General features: G+C 41.5%; 1 pseudogene; it reads right to left on the bottom strand.

Annotated features, from left to right (window-relative positions):
- Positions 1-6,826: 6,826 nt before the first annotated feature.
- Positions 6,827-6,927, bottom strand: LOC147923909 (small nucleolar RNA R71; annotated as a pseudogene).
- Between the last annotated feature and the right edge of the window lie 11,289 nt (positions 6,928-18,216).

The following is an 18,216-nucleotide window of genomic DNA, read 5'->3' as shown; positions in this document are numbered from 1 at the left end:
CGCGGGATCAAATTGGAGCAGAGAATTCTGAATTTGTAATTTTAATCCTCCAATAAAACGAGACACAACCTGCTCCTCTGTTTCTGTCAGTGTGTTGCGAGCTAACAGAGAAAAAATTCTGCTGCGTATTCATCCACAGAGTTTGTGCCTTGACGTAAATTCTGGAAGCGAGTGTATAACGTACGAGAGTAGTTGTAAGGGAGAAATGCTTTGCGCAGATGGCGTTTCAGTTTTTCCCAAGTAGCTATTTTCTCTTTGCCTGCTCTAGCTCTCTGTTCTTTCACTTGTTGCCACCACGCCGATGCTCGACCCTTGAAACGAGTTGCAACTAACGCCACACACATGCTGTCGGGCACTCTTTTGAATGACAAGATTTCTTCCACTGAACTGATCCAATCTAACAGCTCATCTGGTTGTAAGCTACTAGAAAACTCAGGAAGTTCAACTTTAAAACCTGATTCCCAACGATTGTCATCACCTCTTGGTGCCATCAAAACACCTTGACGTTGTCGCTGTTCACCAAGCTCTGCAAACTGGTTGTTATAGACAAGAATATATTTTGTTACACATTTCTAGGACTCTGTTAGGTTGTTAATATTGTTCCATATTGTATAGATCCTCTCCTGGATCCTCTCATAGAAATGTGTAACAAAATATATTCTTGTCTATCACAACGACTTCGTCATCGTCATCCTCTTCTTCTGAATAATCTTCACGTCATGGCAACCTTGGAGGACGTCGCGGAACTTGAATCAAAGTTTGGACTGCTGTTTCCACTGACTCACGCAGCACATCACGCATACCACGTTGAAATTCTGAAAAGATGTCACGCATCGCTTCGAGTTGCTCTTCATGTTGTTGTTGAAGACTTTTCTTAGGAGGCATGATTAGGATCTTTGTCTCTGATAACAACTGATGTAAAGAGAGATACAAGAAGTCTTAACTAATCAAGAGATTGTTAAGCAAGACTTATATGTATAGAAACAAATACAAGAAATCTCAACTAATCTATGAGATTGATGAGCAAGACTTATATGCTTAGAATTCTAGGTTTCTCTAAAGAGAAAAGCAAGAGTTCAAAGACTTGTTGAAGAGAAGAGTTCTCCACAATATTATTAGAAATCAAAAGCTGCCGTACAAAGATAAAGCTCAATGTTTAAATAGAAGAGAGGGGTAAAGCTGCTAGCCCTAGTTTCAATAATGCTAAAGACCTAAAGAGAATCTTAAAGAAAAGGAAATAACATAGGAAAAAGAAATTGAATAACACCAACATAAAAAGAAACGTGGAGAAGAAGAAGAAGCTAAGAAGCTTCTAGAATGCTGCATCAGGTCTCCCGAGGTGAAGAAAAATTCGACCTCGAATTTTCAGTGCAATCTTTCTCCAAGTATGGTACCAAATGCTTTCAAGCCTGCAACATGATGTAAGAACGAGATAAAAACAGAACCGTCTTAGGAGAACCACCGGTTGTTTGTGGTGTAAGCAAATCAGTTTTTGAGACCATCGGATCGGACGTCTCATGCGTTGGGATGAATGGGATGAATGTGATGCGTTTGCTTTCGTATGAAAACGAGTATGTGTTCAGAAAACCATCATGTGTTGTACGCCGATCATATTGCCAAGGTCTGCCCAGAAGTAAGTGACAAGCATCCATGGGAATCACGTCACAACAAACCACATCCTTGTAAGTAGAACCCACAGTAAATGGTACACGACAACGTCTTGAAACTCGTACTTCTGTCTTTGCGTTTAACCACATGAGCTTGTAGGGAGCTGGATGAGTCTCGGTAAACAAAGCCAGCTTAGAAACAGCTTCTTCCGAGATTATGTTTGCACAACAACCAGAATCAATGAGGAAACGACAAACTTTACCACGAATCGTACAAGAACTCTGAAAAATATTTGTTCGCAACCACGACTCATCTACGACCTGAGGTGCGAGACAAGATCGACGCAAAATCAATGCTTGGCCTGTGTCACCGGTGACACATTCTTCAGCGAGCTGTTCTTTCTCATCATCGTACTCATCATACACAGCTTCCTCTTCCACAAACAAGCCTCGACGACTCAACTTGGGGCAGTTTGATTGTCGATGTCCATGTTCTCCACATCCAAAGCACTTAAAGTTCGATGTTCGTGAGAACCTCGAGCTGCCAACACCATCACCAGTTTCGTTAATTCGAGTAGTGCCACCAGCATCAGAAGATGGATTAAATGGTTGAGAGGAGTCAACGACACGAACGTTTCGTATACTTGATGAATTCACGTTAGTAGAACCACAAATATTTTGTTCAATGAGCAAAGCACGTTGGAGAGCTTCCGACACCGTCGCGGGATCAAATTGGAGCAGAGAATTCTGAATTTGTAATTTTAATCCTCCAATAAAACGAGACACAACCTGCTCCTCTGTTTCTGTCAGTGTGTTGCGAGCTAACAGAGAAAAAATTCTGCTGCGTATTCATCCACAGAGTTTGTGCCTTGACGTAAATTCTGGAAGCGAGTGTATAACGTACGAGAGTAGTTGTAAGGGAGAAATGCTTTGCGCAGATGGCGTTTCAGTTTTTCCCAAGTAGCTATTTTCTCTTTGCCTGCTCTAGCTCTCTGTTCTTTCACTTGTTGCCACCACGCCGATGCTCGACCCTTGAAACGAGTTGCAACTAACGCCACACACATGCTGTCGGGCACTCTTTTGAATGACAAGATTTCTTCCACTGAACTGATCCAATCTAACAGCTCATCTGGTTGTAAGCTACTAGAAAACTCAGGAAGTTCAACTTTAAAACCTGATTCCCAACGATTGTCATCACCTCTTGGTGCCATCAAAACACCTTGACGTTGTCGCTGTTCACCAAGCTCTGCAAACTGGTTGTTATCAACGACTTCGTCATCGTCATCCTCTTCTTCTGAATAATCTTCACGTCATGGCAACCTTGGAGGACGTCGCGGAACTTGAATCAAAGTTCGGACTGCTGTTTCCACTGACTCACGCAGCACATCACGCATACCACGTTGAAATTCTGAAAACATGTCACGCATCGCTTCGAGTTGCTCTTCATGTTGTTGTTGAAGACTTTTCTTAGGAGGCATGATTAGGATCTTTGTCTCTGATACCAACTGATGTAAAGAGAGATACAAGAAGTCTTAACTAATCAAGAGATTGTTAAGCAAGACTTATATGTATAGAAACAAATACAAGAAATCTCAACTAATCTATGAGATTGATGAGCAAGACTTATATGCTTAGAATTCTAGGTTTCTCTAAAGAGAAAAGCAAGAGTTCAAAGACTTGTTGAAGAGAAGAGTTCTCCACAATATTATTAGAAATCAAAAGCTGCCGTACAAAGATAAAGCTCAATGTTTAATTAGAAGAGAGGGGTAAAGCTGCTAGCCCTAGTTTCAATAATGCTAAACACCTAAAGAGAATTTTAAAGAAAAGGAAATAACATAGCAAAAGGAAATTGAATAACACCAACATAAAAAGAAATGTGGAGAAGAAGAAGAAGCTAAGAAGCTTCTAGAATGCTGCATCAATCTTCTGCAGCATCTTCAGACCATTGGACCAACACTTGTCGAGAGCCGCCACACAGCCTTGCTTTGAGGAGTTTTAAAGGTGTTGGCAGAGCCACTTGGCCGTGTAACACAGGCGGCTAAACAGGGCTATCACTTGGTAGAGTGCTCTTATGCTTCTTAAGCAAAGAAACATGGTATACACTATGAATTTTTGTTCCACCTGGTAGACGCAACCTATAAGAGATCGAGCCGATGCGGTCCAACACCAGAAATGGCCCATAATATTTAGGGGACAACTTTGTGAATGCTTTCTTAGCCACCGTTAGCTGTCTGTACGGCTGAATACAGAGCCAAACCCAATCACCAACATTGAATTCTACGAACCTATGATTACTATCATAAGTAAGCTTCATCCGTTGTTGAGCTTCCAATAGTCTCTCGCGTGCAATTGACAGAAACTCGTCACGTTGCTCCAATACTACATCGACCGCATCAACCTGTGAACTGCCCGCTGTATAATCTAAGAGTCGTGGTGGTTCTCGTCCATAGACCACCCGAAACAGTGTAGCTTTTAATCCTGTATGGAATGAAGTATTATAACAATATTCGATCCAAGGGAGCAAGTTGAGCCATTGTCGAGGCGAGTCACCCGTAAGGCATCGGAGATACATTTCCAATGTTTGGTTAACAATCTCTGTTTGTCCGTCTATTGAGGCCGATAAGATGTAGTAAAGCAAAGGTCTGTTCCCAGAAGTAGGAATAACTCACGCCAAAACAAACTTCGGAAAATTGGATCTCGATCTGTAACTGTCGTTTCCGGAATTCCATGAAGCCGAACAATATCGCGAAAACTGATCAACCACAACCAAAATAACTGTTTTTCCTGAAACGTTTGGCAATGCCTCCACAAAATCCATGGAAATATCAGACCATATTTGTGTTGGAACTGGAAGCGGTTGAAGCAACCCTGCTGGTTGTAATGTTTCCCACTTATTTTTCTGACAAACTTGACATTTGCTAACAAAATCCTGAATAGTCTTCTTCCACCCTTTCCAATAGAAATCTCATCAAATCCGGTCCATTGTTTTCTGAACTCCTTCATGGCAAAAATTGTGAAACCCGGACACCACCTCTTTAACCAACTCAGAATCAGATGACAAATAAGCACAACCTTTATGGAGAATCAGCCCATCACGAACTTCCCACACATCCGACAATTCCCCCCGAATAACTGATATATGATGGTTTTTACGGTTTTTAACCATCATATAAGTGTGCTTTTTGAGTCTTTTGATTTGTTTCTAGGTTATTTTTGAGTCTTTACAGGTTATTTAGGAGTTTGGCACGGATGGAGCAATATGGAACAATTTGGATCATTTTGGAGCATTTTACCGAAGGAAATCAAGTTGGAGTCGGACCAGAGACCGAGCATCGATCGACACCACTTAAAGGGCATCGATCGACACTAGTGTTTACCCGACAAGAGAACAAGGAATTGGAAATTTTACAAATTTGCCCAAAGTCTTCTATAATTGCAACATAAGCCCCTGGACGTATTTTAGGATGTATATATATTGTTTTTGGGTTTTAGAAACCCTTAAGTTATTTTCTAGCAGTTTTTGAGAGAAGGATATTGAGAGCTTTTTGGGAGAGATAGATCTGAATTCTTTGTAGAGAGAAGATTTCTTGAACTCCCTTCTTTTACTTTTAATATCTATTCATGTTATTCAGAATTATGATTTGTTCTTCTTTGATCATGTCTGAGTAATTTGCTTGTTAGGTTTAGGGTTTTTCATAGGGTTTTTATGATTTATTAGATCTGAGATTTTTAGGGTTCTTAATCTTTTATGATCTTCATCTTTGGTTGTTCTTCACAATAGTTCTTGATTGATCACCTAGAATTGTTATCTTAGGGAAATAAATTGATATGAGAATATAATTGTTTTCCTGATTAAACCATTGATGAGCAGAATTGTTTATTACAAAGAGATTTGAATTAATAATTCTGTGAACTTATCTAAACCTGTTTTTAAAGCTGATTTATTACTTGGAATTTTACAAAGAGATTTGGATTTTCTGGTTTTAAATTTAGATATTATTTGCAGTGAGAACTGATTTAATTTACCAAAAGTTTAGAGTTCTAGATCTGATTTTATTGCATGAACCTTAATTAATTTATCTGATTTAATATTTCATAATTTCCTGAGAAATTCCCTAGGCTTAGCTCTTTTGATTTTCTGAATTCACATCACTTTTATTTAAATATTGCATTGCTTTATTTTAATTCAATTTAACTTGTTTAGCGTAATTTACAAAACTTTACAGTCTATTGTGTTTGATCTTGAGTCTCTGTGGATTCGACCCCTAAGTACTGCAATTGATCTCTTGTTTGAGAGAGTAGCTCTAGGGATTAATTTGAGCTTATCAAATTTTGGCGCCGTTGCCGGGGACTCTCTGATTCTACCATTAGATTTAAGTTTTTAATTTCGTCTAAATTTTTCTTTTATTTTCTACTTACACGTTTTTGTCTTTTTTTTTTTTTCTTCTCTTTGGTGTTTCAGGTGCATGCCTCCTAAACCTCACACAAGGAACAACAAGTCTGGTCCTACTGTGAATTTGTCAAACAAAGAGTTGGGAAAGCTTGAACGTGAGAACAGAAAGGCAGCTAAATCTCTGAAGATGGTTAATACGATCATTCTGATGCGTGATGAGGCTGGTGTTTTGAGGGATCAAGAGGGCCACTTGCGCAATGAGCATGGCCAAAAGCTTGATGCAGAAGGAAACGTGATTCCTGAACCTGTTGTCAACGAGCAGGCTGATCCGGATCTTGGTGTCGATCGACACCAACCAGGTGGCATCGATCGACACCCACCTGCAGACGTGCGTGGAGCTGCCAACCACGTACAGAACCCTGTTCGAAGACAGGAGAACAACCGGGATCTGATCAGGACCATTGCTGACTACAATCGGGCTGACCTGGTGTATGAGAACCGGTCTGCTATTGTTCCTCCCCCCTTTCAGAGGAATGATTTTGAGTTGAAACCTGCATACTTTCAATTAGTTGGGCAGAGACCTTTCTCTGCTTTGCCCAATGAGAAGCCTTTGGATCACATTGAGCATTTTGAGGATCTGGTGACTAGCATCAAGGCTAATGGGGTGACTGAGGACTACATCTTCTGCAAACTCTTCCCTTACTCACTTGCAGGAGAGGCATCTCAATGGTTGAAACAGCTGCATGCTGGATCATTGACAAGCTGGCGTGATGTCAAGGTGGCCTTCCTCAACCACTTCTATGATGATGCAATGTCAGATGAGTTGAGAATCAAGCTGTCTGCTTTCAAGCAGAGACCGGATGAAGCTTTCAAAGCAGCTTGGGTGAGATTCAAGGCTTACCAAAGGGACTGTCCACACCATGGTTTCTCAAGAGTTCAATTGCTGAGTATCTTCTTCAGAGGGTGTGACTGGGAGTATCAGTTGGCTTTAGATGCTGCAAGTCATGGGAATTTCAAGACAAGGTTGCCAGAAGATGCTGAATTGTTGATTGAGAACTTAGCTGCTAGCAATAGTACTAAGAGAGCAGATGCTGAAAGGAAAAGATTACATGGAGGATATGATTCACACCAGTTAGCTTCTGTTAATGCTAAGCTGGATTCTGTTCATAATCTCCTTGTGGGTAAGAAATCTGTTCACTTTGCTGCTGACGTTGAGACATATGAGCCAGAACCTGATCAAGGAAATTATGAGGAAGAAGAGGTGAACTATGTCTATGGGAATCAGGGGCAGAGGTTTGGAAATCAGCAAGGTAGTAGGCCTTACAGTGGAAACAGCCAGCGCAGTAACTTTCAGGGCAACTCTTCTGGTTTCACACCCAAACCTGACTATCAGAAGCAGCAACACAACAGTGGATTCACAAGGACTTATGGCAACAACTCATATCAGTCTCCACCTCCTAAGTCAGCTGAAACTAGTAAGATGGAAGCTATGCTTGAGCAGATTTTGCAAGGTCAAGAGCAGATGACAGTGACTTTCAATGGGAAGCTGGATAATGTCTACACTGATCTTAATGGGAAATTTGAAGCTTTGAACATCCATGTCAAGAAGCTGGAAAGTCAGGTTGCGCAGACTGCTGGGTCTGTAAAAAGGCAAGAAGGTTATCTCCCTTCAAGAACTGAATCAAATCCTAAACATTCTTGCAATGCAGTGACTTTGAGAAGTGGCAAACAACTCCATCCTACACCCCAGAAGGATCAAACTGATGATCCACAGGAGTTGATTGATATAGAAGACGAAGAGGATGTTTCTGCAGAACCAGTATCGACCGACACACAGGAGCATCGGTCGGCACCAACATCATCCGAAGTTTCGGACAAAATCCCAGAACAGGGTGTCGATCGACACCAACCAGGTGGCATCGATCGACACCAACCACGGACAGAAACTGCGAAGGTGAAGTCTTCTACTCCAGTTGCAGAAAGAGTTTACATACCTAAGGTTCCATTCCCCAAGAATCCAAGGAAGTCTAAACAAGAGCTAGATGATGCTAAGTGCAAAGCAATGATGGATAAGCTTATTCTTGAGTTGCCTTTGGTTGATGCTGTTAAGACTTCTCCAATGCTTAGGAGATATGTCAAGAGGATGGTAACCAAGGATTTCAATGCTGAGCAAGGAGTTATGATGATATCAGCCCAAGTCAGTGCCATCATTCAGAACAAGATCCCAGAAAAACTTCCTGATCCAGGGAGCTTTGTTCTTGATTGCACTATCTTCACTGACAGATTTGCTAGATCTTTGTGTGATCTTGGTTCTAGTGTCAACCTCATGCCAAGATCAGTAGCACTCAGCCTGGGAATGACAGACTTCCAGCCTACTATGCTCACTCTCATCCTTGCTGACCGGTCTGTTCGCATTCCAGATGGTGTTCTTGAAGATGTTCCAATTAAGATTGGTGAGTGCTTGATACCTACTGATTTTGTGGTGTTAAAGTATGAGGAGGAACCCAAGGACCCTCTTATTCTGGGAAGATCGTTCTTAGCTACTGCTGGAGCTATAATTGATGTGAAGAAAGGTCAGATTGGTCTCAACATTGGTGATCTACAGATGCGCTTTGACATGGAGAAGCTAGTTAAGAGGCCTACCATTGATGGCCAGACATTCTATGTAGACACATTGTCTAATCTGGCTGAGGAGATATTCCAGGAGCTGCATCCTGAGGATCCTTTAGAGAGAGCATTGGTTGCTTCTGCTGAAGAAGCTGAGCATCTAGATGACATTGCTGCTGGGTATGTCAAACTGCTTGATGCTAATGAACAAGTGAAGAAGCTGGTTGCACATGAGGAATTGGTTTGTACTTCTTCACAAGCTGCAAAGGTTTCTGATTGGAGTCTTGAAAGAGCTCCAAAGGTTGATCTCAAGCCACTTCCTGCAGGTTTAAGGTATGCATATCTTGGTGAGAACTCTTCTTATCCTGTTATTGTTAGTGCTTCCTTAAACAATGCAGAGCTCACTTTATTGCTAAGCAAGCTGCGCAAGTTTCGCAAGGCTCTTGGCTATTCTCTTGATGATATTGCAGGAATCTCTCCAGATTTGTGTATGCATAGGATTCATCTTGAGGAAGGAGCTAAGACATCCATTGAACATCAGAGGAGGCTGAATCCGAATCTGCAAGAGGTTGTCAAGAAGGAGATCATGAAGCTGCTGAATGCTGGGATCATCTATCCAATATCTGACAGCAATTGGGTCAGTCCGGTGCATGTTGTTCCTAAGAAGGGTGGTGTTACAGTGGTGAAGAATGACAAGAATGAGCTGATCCCTACAAGGACAATTACTGGTCATAGGATGTGCATTGATTACAGGAAGTTGAATGCTGCAACAAGGAAAGATCACTTCCCACTTCCTTTCATTGACCAGATGTTGGAGAGGTTAGCTAATCATCCATACTACTGCTTTTTGGATGGTTACTCAGGCTTTTTCCAGATTCCTATTCATCCTGATGACCAAGAGAAGACCACCTTCACTTGTCCCTATGGTACCTTCGCTTACCGCAGAATGCCTTTTGGTCTCTGTAATGCTCCTGCAACATTTCAGAGATGCATGATGTCAATCTTCACTGATATGATTGAAGATTATATGGAGGTGTTCATGGATGATTTCTCAGTTTATGGGTCTTCATTCAAAGGCTGTTTGGATAATCTCTGTAAGGTGCTAGCAAGGTGTGAAGAAAAGCATTTGGTGCTTAACTGGGAAAAATGTCATTTTATGGTTAGAGATGGCATAGTGCTTGGCCACAGGGTCTCAGAAGCTGGAATAGAAGTTGACCGCGCTAAGATAGAGGTGATGACAAGTCTTCAACTACCAGAGAATGTGAAGGCAGTGAGGAGCTTTCTTGGACATGCAGGGTTCTATAGGCGTTTTATCAAAGATTTCAGCAAGATAGCAAGACCACTTTCTGCTCTGTTGTGCAAAGATGTCAAGTTTGAATTCACTGATGAATGTCGCATAGCCTTTGAGAGGATTAAGCAGGAGCTTGTGAGTGCACCTATTGTTCAGCCACCAGATTGGGATCTTCCTTTTGAAGTAATGTGTGATGCTAGTGACTTTGCAGTGGGAGCAGTGCTGGGACAAAGAAAAGATAAGAAACTTCATGCAATTTACTATGCAAGCAGGACACTTGATGAGGCACAAAGGAATTATGCAACAACAGAGAAGGAGTTGTTGGCTGTGATGTTTGCTTTTGAGAAGTTTAGATCTTATCTGGTTGGTTCAAAAGTCATTGTTCATACTGATCATGCTGCATTAAGATACTTGATGCAGAAGAAGGATGCTAAGCCTAGACTTTTGAGATGGATTCTTCTTCTTCAAGAGTTTGACATTGAAGTGAGGGATAAGAAGGGGATAGAGAATGGTGTTGCTGATCACTTGTCCAGGATTAGGATTGATGATGATGTTCCAATTCGTGATTGTCTTCCTGAAGAGCATGTTTATTTTGTTGATACTGGGTTTCGGACTGAGGATTTCAGAAACTTGTCTTCGGATGCATGTGGTGTCGATCGACACCCACCAGGTGGCATCGATCGACACCCTTTGTTTCCCGAATCAGATTGGTCTAATGATGGAGATTTAGCTGCTGTGGCTAGCTCCAATCAACCTTGGTATGCTGATATTGCCAATTATCTTGCTGCAGAGGTAGAACCTGATCAATTCACAGGCTATCATAAGAAGAGGTTCTTGAGAGAGCTAAGGAGATATTATTGGGATGAGCCTTATTTGTATAAACATTGCAGTGATGGTGTTTACAGAAGATGTCTAGCTGAGACAGAAGTTCCTGATGTTCTTTTTCACTGTCATGGATCAGATTATGCTGGACACTTTGCTACTTTTAAGACAGTGTCTAAGGTTCTACAAGCTGGGTTTTGGTGGCCAACGATGTTCAAGGATGCTAATGAGTTTGTTTCCAGATGTGATGCTTGTCAGCGGAAAGGTCAGATTAGTAAGAGGCATGAGATGCCACAGAACTTTATCCTTGAGGTTGAAGTTTTTGATTGCTGGGGCATTGACTTTATGGGACCATTCCCTTCCTCTTACAAGAATGAATACATCTTAGTGGCTGTTGACTATGTCTCCAAGTGGGTTGAAGCAATTGCAAGTCCAACCAATGATTCTGCTGTGGTTCTTAAGCTATTTAAGACCATTATCTTTCCAAGGTTTGGAGTTCCTAGAATTGTCATCAGTGATGGAGGTAAGCACTTTATCAATAAAGTGTTTGAGAAGCTGCTGAAAAAGTATGGTGTTCAACATAGAGTGGCTAGTCCATACCATCCTCAGACCAGTGGACAAGTTGAAGTTTCCAACAGGCAGATCAAGGAGATTCTTGAGAAAACAGTGGGTGTTACAAGAAAAGATTGGGCTATGAAGCTTGATGATGCACTTTGGGCATATAGAACTGCTTATAAAACACCACTTGGGACTACTCCTTTCCATCTACTTTATGGGAAAGCTTGTCATCTTCCAGTGGAGTTAGAGCACAAAGTAGCCTGGGCAGTTAAGTTGATGAATTTTGATGCCAAGACAGCTTCAGAGAGAAGGCTAGTGCAGTTGAATGAGTTAGATGAGCTGAGATTTCATGCATTTGAGAATTCCAAGCTGTACAAGGAGAGGACCAAGGCTTATCATGATAAGAAGATCATTTCCAGACAATTTGAGCCAAATGACCAGGTTCTCCTTTACAATTCCCGTTTAAAGCTGTTTCCTGGAAAGCTGCGTTCCCGCTGGTCTGGTCCTTTTACTGTTCAAGAAGTCAGACCATATGGAGCCATTGTGCTGTTGAACTCAAAAGGGGAGAAATTTACTGTTAATGGCCAAAGGGTGAAACACTACTGGGCAAAAGCTGAGATACCAGACGGACACATTGTGCGTTTGGATGATGCACCTTCTGCCTAATCCGCTGCCAAGTCAAGCTAATGACTTAAAACAAGCGCTGAGTGGGAGGCAACCCACTGGTAGGTTTTAATTGATTTTGAATTTTTCTTTGCTTTTAGGATTACTAACATATTAATTTTTGGTTTTGAGTTTTCATTGTTTCAGAAAAAGTTTTGAGAAACATTGATCAGAGCAAGCATCGACCGATACCATATTAATGGGCATCGGTCGACGCCCTTATGAACGGAAACGAGAACACGGGTCAATCGGGTTGAGTTTGCTGGGTTTGAAACGATTTTGGGCTTTAAAATGAAAATGGGCCGGACCAACGTGAAGAAGCATCGATCGATGCCACCGGACATGGGCATCGGTCGATACCACTTAAACCCGAGGAAGCAAGATTAAAATCGCGACTTCGTCTTCTTCGCCCATTTAACCTAAATCGACGCTCAAACTACAATTGCTCATAACTCTCTCATTTCAACTCCGTTTTGAGTGATTCCAAGCCCTAATCCACTCGATTTTCTCTCCTCTACCTGGATCTAGTGTCAATTTCGTGTTTTGGAGTGATGACAGCCAACAAAAGGACCCGCAGAAACGACGGCGAAGCTTCTTCTTCAGCTCACCCACCGCGTCAGTCCGGCCGCCGTCAACCACCACCAGTTCCGGCGGACCTTCCCCAACCTCCACGACGTCCCACGACAGCCTCTACCAACTTACCAGACTTCTCTCTTCAACCTCCCATTCAATTAAGGTTCCCATGGCCAAAAGAAGAAGGTGTACCAATTCCATCAGAGAGAGAATGGCCTCAACAGATGCTTCCTGAGTTTAAAAAGCCTGACTTCATCAACAGACCAGTGGGAGTTTGGGGAGAGTATGAAACAGTGCTTTACAATGCATGGTTGGGAGTTGAGATTGAGCCTACAAGGTTTGTTGATCCTGTCATTCTTCATAGGTTGGGAATTCATGATGAGGTTTTGGGTTTGATGGATAGGATAGGTTTGGGAACGGTATGTACTAAGCAGTTTGATTTGTACCCGGATTTAGTGCGACAGTTCATGGCATCAGTTAGGGTTACTTACCTGAATGAGCAGGCACCAATGGCCAGAGACGGTCTGCTACGTTTCTTCATTAACGGAATTCCTTACAGTATCACTTTTGTTCACATTTGTGATGTGTTTCGTTGGACTCGTATTGTTCAGAACGTTGCTTTGCCCAAACATTATGAGGATCTCTCTCCTTTGTGGTCCTACATAGGACATGGTCCATATAATTCCAAGAAGATGCTTCAATCAGAGGTCCGCCATCCTGTACTCAGATATGTTCTTAGAGCTGTTGCTACCACTTTTCAGTGCAAGATGGAGCCTAACAAGATGAGAGCTGCAGAGCTATACTTTTTGAGTTGTGGTGTTGGCAACATGATTCCTTCCATGTCCATTGGTGAGCGTCGTGACCCTATGCTCCTTAACTTTGGAGCTATTTTCGCACATCACTTGGTTGAGCTTCAGACCAAGCCATTTTCAGGCACTGGAGTTAAGAGAGAGGCTGTGGGGAGCCTTATTACTGCTATCCTTCAGTTCAAGAGGATTCCTACTGATGGTTATAGTGTTGTCACTAGGAGACAGCTTATGGATGAGCCATATTTGAGGAGTGCACACTGGCTGAAGCCAGGTTTGTTGTGGAGGTTTGTTGATGAGACAGGAGAGCACTTTGTCCGTCTTCCACGACCTGATCTTACCACCATCGCACTTCGCAGTGATGATCCTGAGCAGTTGCGTTTTCGCCCTTCACCAGATGACTATGTTGTTTATGCTCCTTCCCGTCGCCATCACACTTCGCGGACTACTACTGATGCTGCAGCTGCTACTAACCCTGCTGGGGGTTTTGAGACTGGTTCTTCCTCTGGGACTGCAGCATTTGAGTTTCCAGAGCTATCAGAGGATCCTGCTACTATGGACCAGGGAGCTCATCAGACTTATGTGGTTTCTGCTTTGCGTGCCATCTGGAATGGCATGGCTCGACTCTCACAGTGTGGCTGCATTCGTCCTACCAGGCGTACTAGGCGCAGGTCCCCTTCGCCGTCTTCACCATCTGCTGATCCTGTTTCTGATGAGGATGCTGACGCTACTGATGATGACGGTGCTGCATGATGTTTCTGCTACATTTTAGCTTCTGATCATGGTTTTTTTTATCTTTTTCCCTTTCCTAGGATTGAGTCACTTTTATTTTTGCTTTGAGTCAGTTTGTGTTTGAAAGTTGTTTGGATTTATGAACTATCTATCTATCATGTTGCTTTTAACCTGTGTTTGTGTTTGAGTGCTTCTTAACAGAATTAACATCAAAGGATTGATTCAACAAAACTCAACTAACTGCAACAAATAAGGAGATTCGGCCACAATTCACCATTCGCCGAAGGTGTCGATCGATACTGCCTTGATGGCATCGATCGACACCGATTGGGTAACCCGAAAATCAGTTCAATTTTTCTTTCAACTTTTCAACATAATTTTTGTTTCTTGACTTTTCCCTTCTTAGATAACACTGGGGACAGTGTTGTTTAAGTCTGGGGGAGGTTAGTACTAACTACTTACTTGGTTTTTGTGTCCTGTGTCAAAACTGTATTTTTGTTTTTATTGAGTCAAATTTTTCAAAAATTTCTGTTGAATTATGATCTCTAACTGATGGTTCTTGTTCTTTGGCTAACACTCTAATGATTCTTGACTAAGCTTGACCTCAGAACTGAAGTGTGGAAAGACTATGAGCTGTATCAACAATCCTGAAAGCCCTTATTCAAAGGATATCTAGTTCAACCAATGCTGTCTCAACTTTTATCAGGATTTTTAACCGGACTTAATCTCTTTCTTTGGGGTTGGAAATCAGTGGACTAGACTTCTTTTTCAGACCATACAAGACAGTGCAATTTTTCAAAGTATGTCTCCCCTCTCTCTTCCCTTCAGTGTTTAAAAAAAAATAATAAGAAAAATCAGAAAAAAGCAAAATCAGAAAAAAAAAAAGAGAAATAAAAGATGAGATGATTTTGATCAGTTTAGAGAGGTAGGTAAATTACCAGTGACCTCATTATTCTACTCTTGAGTCAAATGATCACACAAAGCTTGGAAGCGAGGGGTAGGTAAATTACCGATGACCCCGGTATTCGCTTACACCTTTGCTAAAAAAGAATAAGAAAAGAAAAAAATAAAGGAAGTGAGAAAAGGGAGAGGAAAGGAGATGTAAGAAGAATGTCTTGGCCTGAAGAGAGTCCATATGCCACTGTTTGAATACCACAAGGTAAGAACTCACCTGTACTTGCTTTAATTTATGTAATGAGATGGTAATGGTGAGACTAGAGATTCCAGAGGATTGTGGGATTTGAGTAAGGAATGTTGATGCTTTTCAATTGACAAAGTATATGAAGTAAGTTCTTGAGAGTCAAGGCGATAAAGAGTGCGAAGATCAGTTACCAGCAGTTGAGTGAATTCTATGTTTTCAAACCTCTTTCACAGGTTTAAGTTTCTGTTTTGCTTGAGGGCAAGCAAAGGCTAAGTCTGGGGGAGTTGATATATGATGGTTTTTACGGTTTTTAACCATCATATAAGTGTGCTTTTTGAGTCTTTTGATTTGTTTCTAGGTTATTTTTGAGTCTTTACAGGTTATTTAGGAGTTTGGCACGGATGGAGCAATATGGAACAATTTGGATCATTTTGGAGCATTTTACCGAAGGAAATCAAGTTGGAGTCGGACCAGAGACCGAGCATCGATCGACACCACTTAAAGGGCATCGATCGACACTAGTGTTTACCCGACAAGAGAACAAGGAATTGGAAATTTTACAAATTTGCCCAAAGTCTTCTATAATTGCAACATAAGCCCCTGGACGTATTTTAGGATGTATATATATTGTTTTTGGGTTTTAGAAACCCTTAAGTTATTTTCTAGCAGTTTTTGAGAGAAGGATATTGAGAGCTTTTTGGGAGAGATAGATCTGAATTCTTTGTAGAGAGAAGATTTCTTGAACTCCCTTCTTTTACTTTTAATATCTATTCATGTTATTCAGAATTATGATTTGTTCTTCTTTGATCATGTCTGAGTAATTTGCTTGTTAGGTTTAGGGTTTTTCATAGGGTTTTTATGATTTATTAGATCTGAGATTTTTAGGGTTCTTAATCTTTTATGATCTTCATCTTTGGTTGTTCTTCACAATAGTTCTTGATTGATCACCTAGAATTGTTATCTTAGGGAAATAAATTGATATGAGAATATAATTGTTTTCCTGATTAAACCATTGATGAGCAGAATTGTTTATTACAAAGAGATTTGAATTAATAATTCTGTGAACTTATCTAAACCTGTTTTTAAAGCTGATTTATTACTTGGAATTTTACAAAGAGATTTGGATTTTCTGGTTTTAAATTTAGATATTATTTGCAGTGAGAACTGATTTAATTTACCAAAAGTTTAGAGTTCTAGATCTGATTTTATTGCATGAACCTTAATTAATTTATCTGATTTAATATTTCATAATTTCCTGAGAAATTCCCTAGGCTTAGCTCTTTTGATTTTCTGAATTCACATCACTTTTATTTAAATATTGCATTGCTTTATTTTAATTCAATTTAACTTGTTTAGCGTAATTTACAAAACTTTACAGTCTATTGTGTTTGATCTTGAGTCTCTGTGGATTCGACCCCTAAGTACTGCAATTGATCTCTTGTTTGAGAGAGTAGCTCTAGGGATTAATTTGAGCTTATCAATAACCTTATCCCTTAATTCTGCAAGAGATGGAACATTTTATACTTCAGCTTTTATCCTTGCAAAAAGTCCTTTATATGACCGTGATAATGCATAGACAGCACATTCTTCCTCAGGAGGTTCCTCACCGCGTCGAGAAAGAGCGTCAACCACCTTATTAGTTTGTCCTGATCTGAACTCCACACGGAAATCAAAACCCAATAATTTGCTAACCCAATAAATCTGTGGTGTTGTAGATAACCTCTGTTCCAAGATGAACTTAAGGCTATAATGATCCGTTCGAATCAAAAAGTGATGTCCCCACAAATATGGTCTCCAATGAATTATCGCTTTAGCCAATCCAATTAGTTCACGCTCATAAGCCGCAAGCTTGAAATGCATATCTGCTAGCTTTCGACTGAAAAATGCAATCGGATGGTCTTGTTGTTGTAAGACTGCACCAACACCACTTCACGACGCGTCACACTCAACCAAAAATCCTTAGTAAAATTGGGAAGAGCTAACACTGGCGACTCTGATAAGGCCTTTTTCAGGGACATAAATGCTGCTTTGGCCGTGTCAGTCCATGAAAACCCTTCGCGGCGAAGTAACCCGGTGAGAGGAGAAGCGATTATGCCGTAGTCCCGTATAAACTTGCGGTAGTATCCAGACAAGCCTAAGAATCCTCAGACGGCTCGAACTGAAGTCGGTGTGGGCCAGTCACTAATGGCTGCAATTTTGGCTTCATCAACCTTCACGCCTTCACCCGTAATGACATGTCCCAAATAACCGACCTCTTGTTGGCCAAAAGAACACTTAGCTTGTTTCAACAACAATTGATGCCTACGTAACAGCTCAAAGACCGTTCGTAGGTGACGTACATGCTCGTCTAACGTCGGGCTATAAAATGAGAATATCATCGAAAAAACAAGCAAAAACTTCTGAAGCTCATTTTGAAACACGGAGTTCATTAGACTTTGAAATGTAGAAGGAGCATTAGAGAGTCTGAAAGGCATTACTAGGAATTCGTAGTGACCATGGTGAGTCCGGAACACCGTTTTTTCAACGTCTTCCTTGCACATGCGAACCTGGTGGTATCCCGAGGCAAGATCGAGTTTCGTATAATAGCGAGCTCCATGTAGCTCATCCAAAAGCTCATCCACCACTGGGATTGGGAACTTGTCCTTTATAGTAACCTTGTTAAGGTCTCTATAATCAACACAAAAACGCCACGTCTTGTCGGGTTTCTTTACTAGCAAAACTGGTGAAGAAAAAGGTGAGGTGCTTTGATGTGATCGTGGGACACGACCTCGACCAAGAAGACCGAGACACGCCGGACGCGACCGAGACGCCTTACCGAGACGCATCGGACGTGACCAAGGTAACCACTCTGGAGGCGGCCAAAGCTCCCATGATCACTCCCGGAGCCACAACGCGTTCCAAGAGCTCAGCAAAGGCAGCCAGGCAGCGACTCAACTCATTTGTCCGGTCTTTTGCGCAACACCAGCCGACCCGAGGAGACTTCAAGGACTCGGTCCGAGTGGTCTTCACTCTTACCCAAGAGT

This window comes from Camelina sativa, chromosome 17 (genome assembly GCF_030686135.1).
Source record: "Camelina sativa cultivar CO46 ecotype springtype chromosome 17, ASM3068613v1".
In the NCBI taxonomy this organism is placed as follows: Eukaryota; Viridiplantae; Streptophyta; class Magnoliopsida; order Brassicales; family Brassicaceae; genus Camelina; species Camelina sativa.
Note: the sequence above shows the minus strand (reverse complement) of the source record. Positions and strands in the feature narration are given on the sequence as shown.